General features: G+C 41.1%; 1 long non-coding RNA gene across 20 annotated transcripts in view; it reads left to right on the top strand.

Annotated features, from left to right (window-relative positions):
- Nucleotides 1–13971, top strand: part of LOC103346435 (neuroblastoma breakpoint family member 4) — a 1612367-nt gene that overhangs the window by 1504868 nt on the left and 93528 nt on the right. For 18 of the 20 annotated variants that reach the window (XR_011380977.1, XR_011380971.1, XR_011380982.1 and 15 more), the window contains one exon: nucleotides 2899–3056. The exons of 1 other annotated variant lie outside the window; for it this stretch is intronic. This is a non-coding gene — a long non-coding RNA (neuroblastoma breakpoint family member 4). The remainder of the gene's footprint in view (nucleotides 1–2898; nucleotides 3057–13971) is intronic. One more of the 20 variants, XR_011380960.1, reaches the window with a different exon arrangement.

The raw sequence follows: 13971 nt of genomic DNA, 5'->3' as shown, positions 1-13971 counted from the left end.
AAACTGTGAACCGCATGTGTGTGTCTTTGAAAGAGTGACGCTGTTCATGTATGGTAGCACTTGAACCACTAGAATGCAGCATCTTAACCACTAGACAGCAAGTCTCTGTTAGCATTCTGTAGAATGAAGTGGCATTGCATGCCAGCTCTTTCACTACCAGAAGGCTGACCTGGTTGAAATTTACACAGGAGTTGAACAGACCTCCACACCTTCAGTGTGGATAAGACTAGAGCAGTGCACTCTTGTGCCTGACTGCCCTTTGTTCTGCCTCTTTGTGTTGTACATTATTAAAAGTGTTTTCAAAGCTCTGGTGCTCACAGCTGAAAATAAAGTAGTAGGTTGGAGGACAGTCACAGACAGCACTGTCCACTCAGCAGGTCAGGTAGTTTCTCCTTAACCATTGTACCAAATGCCCTACTCCACCCATTATTAACTCTAGTCCTTTCAGAGTTATTAGCTGTGTTATAAAATGTCTAACTTTCAGAGGGGTTTTGTAAATCTTTAAAGTAAAAAATATGAACATTTGTTGCCACCGTTGTGGCTTAGCTGGTAAAGCTGCCGCCCGTGATATCAGCATCCCACATGGGCACTGAATCAGAGTCCTAGCTACACTTCCAATCCAGCTGTCTGCTAATGCACTTGGGAGGGCAGCACAAGATAGCCCAAGTGCTTGGGCTCCTGCGCCCATGCTCCTGTCTCCTGGCTTCGTTCTGGCACAGCCCTGGCCGTTGTGGCCATTTGGTGAATGAACTAGTGTATGGAAGACATCTCTCTCTCTCTCTCTCTCTCTGTCTCTCTTCCTCCCTTCCTCCCTCCTTCCTTCCCTCTCGTTCTGTAACTCCACCTTTAAAATAAATGAAATGTTTTTAATAAAGAACCTTTAACCATTCAAAGCCTCAACTAGAAAGAAAAAGAACCTTACAGACCCACAGTACAAACTGACGTAAAACCTTCACTGAAATTTTTGTTGAAGTTTGCTGGTAGTGTTCATCAGAAATGACACATGCTGACTTGTGTGAAGTGAGCTGATTGATATTCTTGAAACTGTGTAAAAATCACTTCTGCTTGTTTTTACACAATGTACCTGTTACACTCCTGAGCTACTCGAGAGCTGTTGGGTAGAGATGTTATTACTGAAAAAGTGGTCACACTGCACAGATCCCATGGGCACCATTACACTCTGTGACTGGCACTTCCAGGGCTAGTGCTGTGCACACCTGGGAAGCCTTACCCACAGGTGGTGTCGTATCTGCACAATGGCTGCATGATGGTTCTCTCTTCATTTAAATGGTTGGTAGGGTTCCATTAGCACACAGTCCTTCAAGTTGTGACTTTTCAATATTGCTCACTCACATGGTTTTGAGTCCCCTTGGGGGGGAACAGTTGCGGCCCTGAGGGGTTGCCCACTTTTCTAGAGACAAGGACAGGCCTAACCTTGCCTCCTGGAACTTTCTCTGAGTTACAAACCTCTTAGAGTTATGATACAACCTTGAAATTTTGTATTTAATGGTGTATCTTTAAGCAGAGGTATCTTATAAGAATAGTGCAGCAATCATAGACTTATTTTTATTCTTTTTTTTATTAAGGAGGAGGGAGTAAAGCATTGTTGGTCAGTGCACATGGTACTTAATGTGGAATCTGGAGGTGGAGATGGTGTTTTCTTACTTATATAGTTTATGATTTCCAACTATCTCCAAGAGGTAAATACTAGAATTAGGTCTAGGCTGTGGTTCTAGCTGGTATGGTTCTGTTTTAAATTTCATCTCACATCTGCTTGGCATCAAGATTTCCAGCTTTCCAAGGTTGGCCACACATTTAAAGCAAGTGTCCAAACCAGTTGTTAGAGGAAAAGATAGAGCAGTGGTAACGATGATGCTAAATGAATCATTTGTGTGATATCTGACACCTCATCACCTAGTTGAAATATCTATGTGTTTTCTTTTTTACTGCAATAAAAATAATTCAGACTTACCGAAACTGTATATTTTCATTCCTTGCACATCTATTTTCTGACTCATTGGGCTTCTAAACTTCTGTGGATAGGGGCTAGTGTTGTGGTGCAGTGGGTTAAGCCACCACCTGTAATGCCAACATCCCATACTTGTTTTCTTTCTGTAATCAAGTAGTTGAAAAACAACCACCCCTCCCAATGCATGAGTCATATAAAAGCAATTTCACTTTATTTGAGCACTCTAAGGAGAAAAAGCAGATGAGTATGTACTATACCTAGAGAGAAAAACTCTGTCAAATTTTAGATTGAATGGTGGGCCAGCGCCGCGGCTCAATAGGCTAATCCTCTGCCTTGTGCTGCTGGCACACCGGGTTCTAGTCCCGGTCGGAGCGCCGGATTCTGTCCCAGTTGCCCCTCTTCCAGGCCAGCCCTCTGCTATGGCCCGGGAGTGCAGTGGAGGATGGGCCAAGTCCTTGGGCCCTGCACCCTCATGGGAGACCAGGAGAAGCTCCTGGCTTCGGATCAGTGCAATGCACCGGCTGCAGTGCACCGGCCACGGCAGCCATTGGAGGGTGAACCAACGGCACAAGGAAGACCTTTCTTTCTGTCTCTCTCTCTCACTGTCCACTCTGTCTGTCAAAAATAAAAAAATAAAAAAAAATAGATCGAATGGTGGAATAAATTCCATGACAGAAGTGAAACAAACAATCAACTTGTGGCCCCACTACACTGGAGCCTGGCCTCACTGCCTACTTGGGACAGACAGCAGGAGCTCAGGAGAAGCCTGGAGCCACACCCTCTGTGCAAGCCTGCACAGGCTTGGTCTTTGTTTTCTGATTGGTTGGGCCTGGAGGTAATCCAATCAGACTTGATGTATGCCGTTGAATACCGAGTTTAAAAAAGGATACTCAGTGTTGCTGTTTCCCTTTTCTCTTCTTGGTGTCCAGTGTCATGGAGCTCTTCATTGGAACATGTGCTAAGCCCTGGCTCTAAGAACAAGGAGGTGAGCAGCCAAGAGCAATACTTGCAGGAAGGGCCAGGCTGCCAGTGTCAGAGGAGTGGCAGTGGATTCAACAGGGCCCTCAGGTTTGTCCATCCTCGCCTGGTGAGTCTTCTTGAAATGCTTGTGCATATCATTCATATACTTCTATATTATAAATTTAATATCATATGTTCTAAATAGATTTTAAATTTTATATTTAAAACATATATGTGCTTGGAGGTATCATGTACAGTTCCAGGTGTGAGCCTACCTGGCTGAATTCTGATGCCAGGATAGGTGAACCCGCAGGTGAGTCATCTTCTTTTGGGTAGGCAATTTAGATGCCCGGTGACTGTGTGAATTTCCAGGTCTCTTGTTTTATTTTCTGGATTTATAGTTCTACTTAGTGTATAGGAGCTGAGAAAATGGATCTGGTCACCAAAACGGTAGTTCCTGCTTGCAAGATTTGCTTCCTGTTTTTCCTAATTTGCTTAGATGGTTTATCTCAGTTTTCATTAAGGGTTCTCCAACACAGCAGTGATAGCATTGAGTGATAACCCCAAAAAGATGGTTGTATATTGTTGTCACTGCCCCACTGAATTCTAATTCTGCCTCTGTGATATCCAGTGTTCCCTAATTTTATGAAAAAGTTCCTGAGGAATACATTGTTCTGTTGTGTTAATGAATATGGTTATATGGGGAGACATATCATGTAAAATTTACATATCCCAATCATATTATTGCATTAACTAGGCATATGGGGACTCTGTTTATCATCAGAGGCACCTAGATCCGAGGATGGCACCGAAATTTCTAGTAGTAAGCATTACTTCCTAAGTATATTCGTTTCAGTTATAAAACTGTAAGGTTCTGAATAACTCAGTAGAGGTTCTTTTTACTTCTAAATTAGATTTTGAAATATTGAAATCATTTGGATTATGATATTTCTAGACCATTTTTAGGTCTGAGAAGGCAGGGGCATTGTTTCTGCACAGTATCCACAATGGTTGCCATATAATTGGTTCTAAAACTTCAGTTGATGAAATGAAATCCCTATTTGTCCCTGTGTTTCAAACAACACAAAATTTCAAAATCTGTAGGTATTGTGTTCTGTGGTTTGGTTCTTACAGTATGTGGTGAATTAAGTCTTCCTTCCTTCTGGTTAGCAGTTACTAGTGTTGACACCCAAGGATCATTCCTTGATCCTCATTGTATGAGATGCTGACCAGTGACTACTCTGAAACAGCCCCTTGGTGCAAGTCCTCATGGATGTTCCAGTTTCCTCAGTATCCACTCTTGGTGTTCCTGTTAGTGCTGATTGTTCAAATCTAGAAGTTGAAATGACCTCATGTTAAGTCCAGGTGTTTGTTCTCAATGGTCTTCCCATCCTAGACAGCCTTATCTCTGTACTGTGTTTCAGGAAGGTCTTGGCTTTTACTCCCATCATTAGCTAGACCTGTTTATATTGCCCACAGTTTTCTCGCTTTGGCTATTTTAGAGCTTGGTTCCTTGATTCCATAATTCTTTTCTCTTACACACAACACAACAAGAAAAATCTGTTCTTTTGTTTTCTCATGTTCCCCATCCACAGATGTTCTCTGAAAACAGTCACCAGGCATCTCAAAGGCTGGCTGGTCCCTACACCCTTCTCAAAGCCACATGAATATGTGATTCCTTTGCTTTTCACTTTTATGTCTCAATTCTGTCACGTTTTCCACACCTCTGCTCCTGTGACCATCATAAAACTTTAGCATTTCCCACAAAAATCCTCGGCTAGCAATTTCTAATGTACTACTAATAAGAAGTTAAAATATAGAAACTTTCTGGGGAGATTCCAAAATTCGAGTGGTTTATGCCAAACATCTTAAGATGCTTTTCCTCTGTTTAACGAAAGTCATATCTCTGGGGGAAAACTAGATGGAGAGTTTGCTACAAACAGTGCCTTTGTTTCACCTTTATACAATTTTGTTTGTGAGTTATGTAGGCCTCAATAATTATGAATGGAAAAACTGAAACTGTGACTTGCAGTTCAATATTGCAAATATTATAAAGCTTTCTACTGAAGTGCTGTAGTGAGAGAACAGGCATGGAGTTCAGGAAATCCTTCAATGAATTGGTATATGTGTAGTTTTCAGAGTGCTGCTTTCAAAGACATTGAAACTTTGTAAATATTTTCTTACATATGACGTTAAATTTAAAATTGCTGCTTCAACAGACACTGAGCTCTATGTGATTGGTAACCCCTCCTACACTAATGAATCACCTTGCTTGATTTCCCCACCTGATTACTTTGGAAGATGACATGTGAGTGTCAAATGGGGAAAGAAAGGTTTTTTTTAAGATTTATTTAACTATTTAAAAGACAGAGATATAGAGAGGCAGGGGCAGAGAGAGAGTCTGCTGGGTCACTCCCCGTAGGGCCACAATTGCCAGAGCTGAGCTGGTATGTAGCCAGGAGCCTGGAGCTTCTTCTGGGTCTCTCACGTGGGTGCAGGGGCCCAAGCACTTGGGCCATCTTCCACTTTCCTAGGCCATATCAGAGAGCTGGATCGGAAGTGGAGCAGTGGGGACTCAAACCAGTGCTCTTATGAGATGCCGGCACTGCAGGCAGAAGCTTTTCCTGCTATGCCGCAGTGCCGTCCCCAAGAAATATTCTTGTGGTAGACTAATGTTCATGGTGTATAGCCGTCTGCTCTGTGCAGGTAGAATTTGAGTAATTCTTGGCAGACCCCTAAATTTTGGAGGTACATAGGGATACCATGATCAGTGTAATGGGATCCACAGTTTTCCAGAGAAATACTTCATGATATCTGCTGGGGTCCTGCCATTTATGAAAATGGGTTCTAAAGCAACCTGATCGGTGAAGACATTGCCACCTATTGATCCAGTGAAGCAAGTCCAGTGTGAGCACCCCTGACCCTGGCAGAGGCTCCACCCCTGGTGACTAAGATGCTGTAGGCCTGTGCTGCTACTCATTCCACGGGGAAGGCCCTGCCATACTGCTGTGAGCATCCTGGTTTAATATTTTGGTATTGCCATGTTTTGGTTTGTTCTTCAACTTAAATACATGGTATCTCCATTTGGTTTGTATATTTCATCTTGCAGTTTTCACAGCTAAATTTCTTTTTTTAATAATTTTTATTTATATAAAGGTGAACATAGAGCATGTACTTGGCACCTTTCCCTCCTCTCCCTAGCATCCTGCCCTCCTTCCTCCTTCCTTTCTTGTGATTACAAAATAAACTAAAAGAATGTCATTGTGAAAATTATAGGAAAGTGTAAATTCTAAACCTTGACGGAACTAACTCCATAATGTGTAGCTCCTAGTAGGAACTGAAAATTGATTGTGTTGTTTAAAAATTGTCATGCATTTCAATATGGAAACCCTAGGAATTTAGATTGAGTTTAGGTGAGAAACTACCATGGTGCCTCCCCAAACGTGTGTTCTCTATACATAATGTGCCCACAACCAAGTGTTGCTTTGAACCAAGGGCCATAGTGGTCACCAGTGATGGGAAATGGAAGGCTTTTTAGGGCAGTGAGCCTGAGGACTGTGACCAAGACCTGTCCCGGTGAGTCAGTGAGAACTCAGACTGTGCACTTGCCCCATCTTCCTATCAGACTTCATTTACAGGATACAAATTCAAGTTAAATCCAGTAGGAATTTGGATAGCAGGGAGTGTACTCTTTAGAGTTTGGTACAGTTGCAGTGTCACTGGTCACATGCTGATGAAGCAGGGCCTGCATTTTCAGTTCCATAGCTTAATTGGGGAATTCTCAACCTGCCTGTAATATGTAACTGTGTTACATGCACATAGGAATGTACACACCTGGGTGGTAGAATAGCATATAGTAATTTATAGTTCTCATTTCACTTTTCACTTTCCTGTTTCCTTCAGATACACTTCCTTTCCTTTTCTATTTCTGAGTTTTCAGTTTGAGGGAGATGAGATGGCAGTGTAATATGTTACTTGGATATTGTCTTAAATATTCTCTTGATAGAAATCCTGAATCTTTATTTTCAAAATAGAAACTGCCTGAAATTTAGTTTAGTCCTGTTGAAATCTTTACTTAATGTATACTAAGTTGATCTTCTGTATATTAAGATAATCGAAAATGAATCTTGATGTGAATGGAAGGGGAGAGGGAGTGGGAAAGGGGAGGGTTGCGGGTGGGAGGGACGTTATGGGGGGGAAGCCATTGTAATCCATAAGTCGTACTTTGGAAATTATATTCATTAAATAAAAAAAAATTTAGTTTAGTCAAGTTCATGAATAATTTCTTAAGATTTATTTAATTGAAAGTCCGAGTTACACAGAGAGTGAAGGAGAGGCGGAGAGAGAGGTCTTCCATCTGCTGGATCACACCCCAGATGGTGGCAATGTCCAGAACTGCGCTGATCTGAAGCCAGGGACCAGGAGCTTCTTTCAGGTCTGCCACGTGGGTGCAAGGGCCCAAGGACTTGGGCCATCCTTTACTGCTTTCCGAAGCTGTAGCAGAGAGCTGGATCAGAAATGGAGCAACTGGGACTGGAACTGGTCCCCATATGGGATGCCGGCATTGCATTTGTTGGCCTCAGCTGCTACGCCAAAATGCCAGCCCATATCATGAATGTTATACTTTTTTTTCTTTTTTTTAACTTTTATTTAATGAATATAAATTTCCAAAGTATAGCTTATGGATTACAATGGCTTCCCCCCCATAACGTCCCTCCCACCCACTACCCTCCCTTTCCCACTCCCTCTCCCCTTCCATTCACATCAAGATTTATTTTTGATTCTCTTTATATACAGAAGATCAGTTTAGCATACATTAAGTAGAGATTTCAACAGTTTGCTCCCACACAGAAACATAAAGTGAAAAATACTGTTTGAGTACTAGTTATAGCATTAAATTTCAATGTACAGCACACTAAGCACAGAGATCCTACATGAGGAGTAAGTGCACAGTGACTGCTGTTCTTGACGTAACAAATTGACACTCTTGTTTATGGCCTCAGTAATCACCCTAGGCTCTTGTCATGAGCTGCCAAGGCTATGGAAGCCTTTGAGTTGACCGACTCTGATCATATTTAGACAAGGCCATGGTCAAAGTGGAAGTTCTCTCCTCCCTTCAGAGAAAGGTACCTCCTTCTTTGATGACCTGTTCTTTCCACTGGGATCTCACTCACGGAGATCTTTCATTTAGGTTTTTTTTTTCCCCCAGAGTGTCTTGGCTTTCCATGCCTGAAATACTCTCATGGGCATTTCAGCCGGATCCACATGCCTTAAGGGCTGATTCTGAGGCCAGAGTGCTGTTAGAACATTTGCCATTCTATGGGTCTGCTGTGTATCTCACTTCCCATGTTGGATCATTCTCTCCCTTTTTGATTCTATCAGCTAGTATTTGCAGACACTATTCTTGTTTATGTGATCCCTTTGGTTCTTAGTCCTATCATTACGATTAATTGTTAACAGAAATTGATCACTGGGACTAGTGCGATGGCATTGGTACATGCCACCTCGATGGGATTGAATTGGAATCCCCTGGTATGTTTCTAACTCTACTGTTTGAGGTAAGTCAGCTTGATCATGTCCCGAATTGCACATCTCTTCCCTCTTATTCCCACTCTTATATTTAACAGCGATCACTTTTCAGTTAAGTTTTAGCACTTAAGAATAATTGTGTATTGATTACAGTATTCAACCAAAAGTATTAAGTAGAACAAACAAAAAAAATACTAAGAGGGATAACATATTAAGCTGCTCATCAACAGTCAGGGTGAGGGCTGATCAAGTCACCGTTTCTCATAGTGTTCATTTCATTTAACAGGTTTCCTTTTTGGTGTTGTTAGTTGTCACCTATCAGGGAGAACAAGTGGTATTTGTCCCTTTGGGATTGGCTTATTTCACTCAGCATAATGTTTTTCAAATTCCTAACAGGGATCCCTTTTCAGTTAAAATGTAAACACCTAAGAATAATTGTGTGTTAATTACAGAGTTCAACCAATGTTACTAGAACAAAAAAAATACCAAAATGGATAAAGTATTACATTGTACATCAACAGTCAGGACAAGAGCTGATCAAGTCACTGTTTCTCATAGTGTCCATTTCACTTCAAAAACTTTCCCCTTTGGTCTCAGTTGTCGCCAATCAGGGAGAACATATGATATTTGTCCCTTTGGGACTGGTTTAATTCACTCAGCATGATGTTTTCCAAATTCCTCCATCTTGTTGCAAATGATTGGGTTTCGTTGTTTTTGACTGCTGTATAGTATAGTCTACGGCCATACCATCCTGTCGCACCTGATCTCGTCTGATCATGAATGTTTTAAAAATCATTTCTATCCCATGAAGCCTACCGAAACCCCACAATATTAACCTAAGTTCCTTAATTTTTATTTGCATTTTAAGTATAGGAATCTATTTTTGCATGTGTTATTTTTCAGCCTTATAACAGTATAACTGAGAAACAAAAATTGTATATATTCAAGGCACACAATATGTGTTTCTATATGAGTCTGATCTATATATTGCATTTTCACACAAACCTTTCGACTCTCCTGGTTCTTACAATACAGTATGAAAGGATTAGTACAGTGAAGCTACTTAACAAATTTATCACTCTTATTGTATTTCTTAAACTTATTTTATTTATGTATTTTCCCAGAAAGCTTTTTTTAAGGTACACATATTTTATCCATTCAATAAATACATCTTTAGCAGCATAGTAATTCTTCCTACCATATCTGCCCTCTCACTTACACTCCTATCATTTTCATAGTGTTTTATTAAGAATACTGACCTAGGAAATTACAAGTACAGAATATAGTGTGAACTGGTTACCTGGGGTAGGTATTAGATTTTCAAAACTTAGCTCATAATTGTAAATTTGATTTTTGTAAGATTTATTTGAAAGGCAGGGGCCAGCGCTGTGGCTCACTTTGTTAATCCACTGCCTGTGACGCCGGCATCCCATATGGGCACCAAGTTCTAGTCCTGGTTGCTCCTCTTCCAGTCCAGCTCTCTGCTGTGGCCCGGGATGGTGGAGGATGGCCCAAGTGCCTGGGCCCTGCAATCGCATGGGAGACCTGGAGGAAGCACCTGCCTCCTGGCTTTGGATCAGTGCAGCACCAGCTGTAGAGGCCATTTGGGGGGTGAACCAATGGAAGGAAGACCTTTCTCTGTCTCTCTCTCTCACTGTCTATAACTCCACCTGTCACATAAAAAATATAGAAAGGCAGGAAAGAGAGAAGAGAGTAAGACAGAGACAGAGAGAGAGGATGAGGGATATCTCATCTCATGCATTATTTCACTCCTCAAATGTCCTCAGTGGCAGGGCTGTCCCCAGGTCTCCTGCTTTGGCACAGGGGCCCAAGGTGTGGGGTCGTCTTCTAGTGCTTTGCCAGGCACATTAGCAGGGAGGTGAATGGGAAGTGGAGCATCTGGGACTCGGTCTTGTGCCCATATGGGATGCTGGCAGTCCAGGTGGAGGCTCAAGCTTTTAAAAACACCCCAGCTCCAGCACCATAACCATGTATTTGTACCTTGTGACTAACATCTCTTCATTTTCATGCTTCCAGTTCATCACAAACACCATCCTGCTCCCTGTGTTAGTTTGACTTTTGTATATTCCACATGTAAGTGTGCTCATGTAGTATTTCTTATTTCTGTGTCTTGTTTCACTCATTGTAATGTCCTATAGTTCCATACTTTTGGATCCATCTTGTGACAAGTTAAAGTAGTATTTCCTTTCTTTTTAAGGTTGGCGAGGATTCCACTGTGTGTGTATCCCATTTTACCTTATGGGTCCATCAACAAATATTTGGGTTATTTCCATATCATGGAATTGTGAATGATGCTGAAGTGAATGTGGGGGTGCAGACAGTTCTTTGAGATGGTGATTTTCTTTTGAATTCATGGCTATTAAAGGTTGTTCCTTTTTTTTCACATTATAAAGAACACACCTCTGTTTATTACATTCAGTACTTAAGTGGTTCTTAAGAACTGTAAATCCTATAGTGTATCATCTCTCTAAGCCTTCAATATGAAATACTGAGGATATCTTTTTTGTTTGTTTTTTAACTTTTATTTAATGAATATAAATTTCCAAAGTACAGAATATTGATTACAATGGCTTCCCCCCCATAACGTCCCTCCATCTCGCAACCCTCCCCTTTCCCACTCCCTCTCCCCTTCCATTCACATCAAGATTCATTTTCGATTCTCTTTATATACAGAAGATCAGTTTAGCATACCTTAAGTAAAGATTTCAACAGTTTGCTCCCACACAGAAACATAAAGTGAAAAATACTGTTTGAGTACTAGTTATAGCATTAAATTTCAATGTACAGCACACTAAGGACAAAGATCCTACATGAGGAGTAAGTGCACAGTGACTCCTGTTGTTGACTTAACAAATTGACACTCTTGTTTATGGCCTCAGTAATCACCCTAGGCTCTTGTCATGAGCTGCCAAGGCTATGGAAGCCCCCTGAGTTCACTGACTGATCATTTTTACACAAGGCCATGGTCAAAGTGGAAGTTCTCTCCTCCCTTCAGAGAAAGGTACCTCCTTCTTTGATGACCCATTCTTTCCACTGGGATCTCACTCACGGAGATCTTTCATTTAGGTTTTTTTTTCCCCCAGAGTGTCTTGGCTTTCCATGCCTGAAATACTCTCATGGGCATTTCAGCCGGATCCACATGCCTTAAGGGCTGATTCTGAGGCCAGAGTGCTGTTAGAACATTTGCCATTCTATGGGTCTGCTGTGTATCTCACTTCCCATGTTGGATCATTCTCTCCCTTTTTGATTCTATCAGCTAGTATTTGCAGACACTATTCTTGTTTATGTGATCCCTTTGGTTCTTAGTCCTATCATTACGATTAATTGTTAACAGAAATTGATCACTGGGACTAGTGCGATGGCATTGGTACATGCCACCTCGATGGGATTGAATTGGAATCCCCTGGTATGTTTCTAACTCTACTGTTTGAGGTAAGTCAGCTTGATCATGTCCCGAATTGCACATCTCTTCCCTCTTATTCCCACTCTTATATTTAACAGCAGTCACTTTTCAGTTAAGTTTCAGCACTTAAGAAGAATTGTGTATTGATTTCGGTATTCCACCTCACCCCGGTTAGAATGGCTCACATTCAGAAATCTATCAACAATAGATGCTGGAGCGGATGTGAGGAAAAAGGGACACTAACCCACTGTTGGTGGGAATGCAAACTGGTCAAGCCACTATGGAAGTCAGTCTGGAGATTCCTCAGAAACCTAAATATAACCCTACCATTCAACCCAGCCAACCCACTCCTTGGAATTTACCCAAAGGAAATTAAATTGGCAAACAAAAAAGCAGTCTGCACATTAATGTTTATTACAGCTCAATTCACAATAGCTAAGACCTGGAACCAACCTAAATGCCCATCAACGGTAGACTGGATAAAGAAATTATGGGATATGTACTCTTTAGAATACTATACCGCAGTAAGAAACAACGAAATACAGTCATTTGCAACAAAATGGAGGAATCTGGAACACATCATGCTGAGTGAAATAAGCCAGTCCCAAAGGGACAAATACCATATGTTCTCCCTGATCGGTGACAACTTACTGAACACCAAAAAGGAAACCTCCTGAAGTGAAACGGACACTATGAGAAACGGTGACTTGATCAGCATAGCCCTGACTGTTAATGAACAACTTAATACATTATCCCTCTTAGTAGTTTTTTTTGTCTGTTCTACTTAATATGACTGGTTTAATACTGTAATTAATACACAGTTATTCTTAAGTGTTAAAAATTAACTGAAATGTGATCCCTGTTAAACATAAGAGTGGGAATAAGAGAGGGAAGAGATGTATAATTTGGGACATGCTCAAGCTGACTTGCCCCAAATGGTAGAGTTAAAAACATACCAGGGGATTCCAATTCAATCCCATCAAGGTGGCATGTACCAATGCCATCTCACTATTCCAAGTGATCAATTTCAGTTCACAATTGATCATAATGGAAGGACTAAGAGTCAAAGGGAGCACATAAACAATCTAGTACCTGCTAACACTAACCGATGGAATAAATAAAGGGGAGAGTGATCCAACATGGGAAGTGAGATACTCAGCAGACTCATAGAATGGCAGATGTCCTAAATAGCACTCTGGCCTCAGAATCAGCCCTAAAGGCATTCGGATCTGGCTGAAAAGCCCATGAGAGTATTTCAGGCATGGAAAGCCAAGACACTCTGGCAAAAGATCTCTGTGAGTGAGATCCCAGTGGAAAGAACAGGTCTTCAAAGAAGGAGGTACCTTTCTCCGAAGGGAGGAGAGAACCTCCACTTTGACTATGACCTTGTCGAAACAAGATAAGAGTCGGAGAACTCAGAGGGCTTCCATAGCCTTGGAAACTCATGACTGGAGCATAGGGAGACTACTGATGCCATAGACAGGAGTGTCAATTGGTAAAGTCAACAACAGGAGTCACTGTGCACTTACTCCTCATGTAGGATCTCTGTCCTTAATGTGCTGTGTATTGAGATTTAATGCTATAACGAGTACTCAAACAATATATTTCACTTTGTGTTTTTATGGGGGTGCAAACTGTTGAAATCTTTACTTAATGTATACTAAACTGATCCTCTGTAAAAAAAAAAAAAAAAAGAAATTATCAACTCCCAACTTGACTCTCACTGGGATTAAACATGACAATAGGTCTGATCTGATTTCATCATCATTTAAAAAAATCTATTATTTTTCACTTTATGTTTCTGTGTGAGAGCAAACTGTTGAAATCCTTACTTAATGTATACTAAGCTGATCTTCTGTATATTAAGATAATCGAAAATGAATCTTGATGTGAATGGAAGGGGAGAGGGAGTGGGAAAGGGGAGGGTAGTGGGTGGGAGGGACGGTATGTGGGGGAAACCATTGTAATCCATAAATCGTACTTTGGAAATTTATATTCATTAAATAAAAGTTAAAAAAAATCAACCCCCCCCAAAAAAAAAAGAAAAAAAAAGAAATTATGGGACATGTACTCTATAGAATACTATGCA

Source organism: Oryctolagus cuniculus, chromosome 12 (genome assembly GCF_964237555.1).
Source record: "Oryctolagus cuniculus chromosome 12, mOryCun1.1, whole genome shotgun sequence".
Classification (NCBI taxonomy): domain Eukaryota; kingdom Metazoa; phylum Chordata; class Mammalia; order Lagomorpha; family Leporidae; genus Oryctolagus; species Oryctolagus cuniculus.
This window is presented reverse-complemented; position numbering and strand designations above follow the sequence as displayed.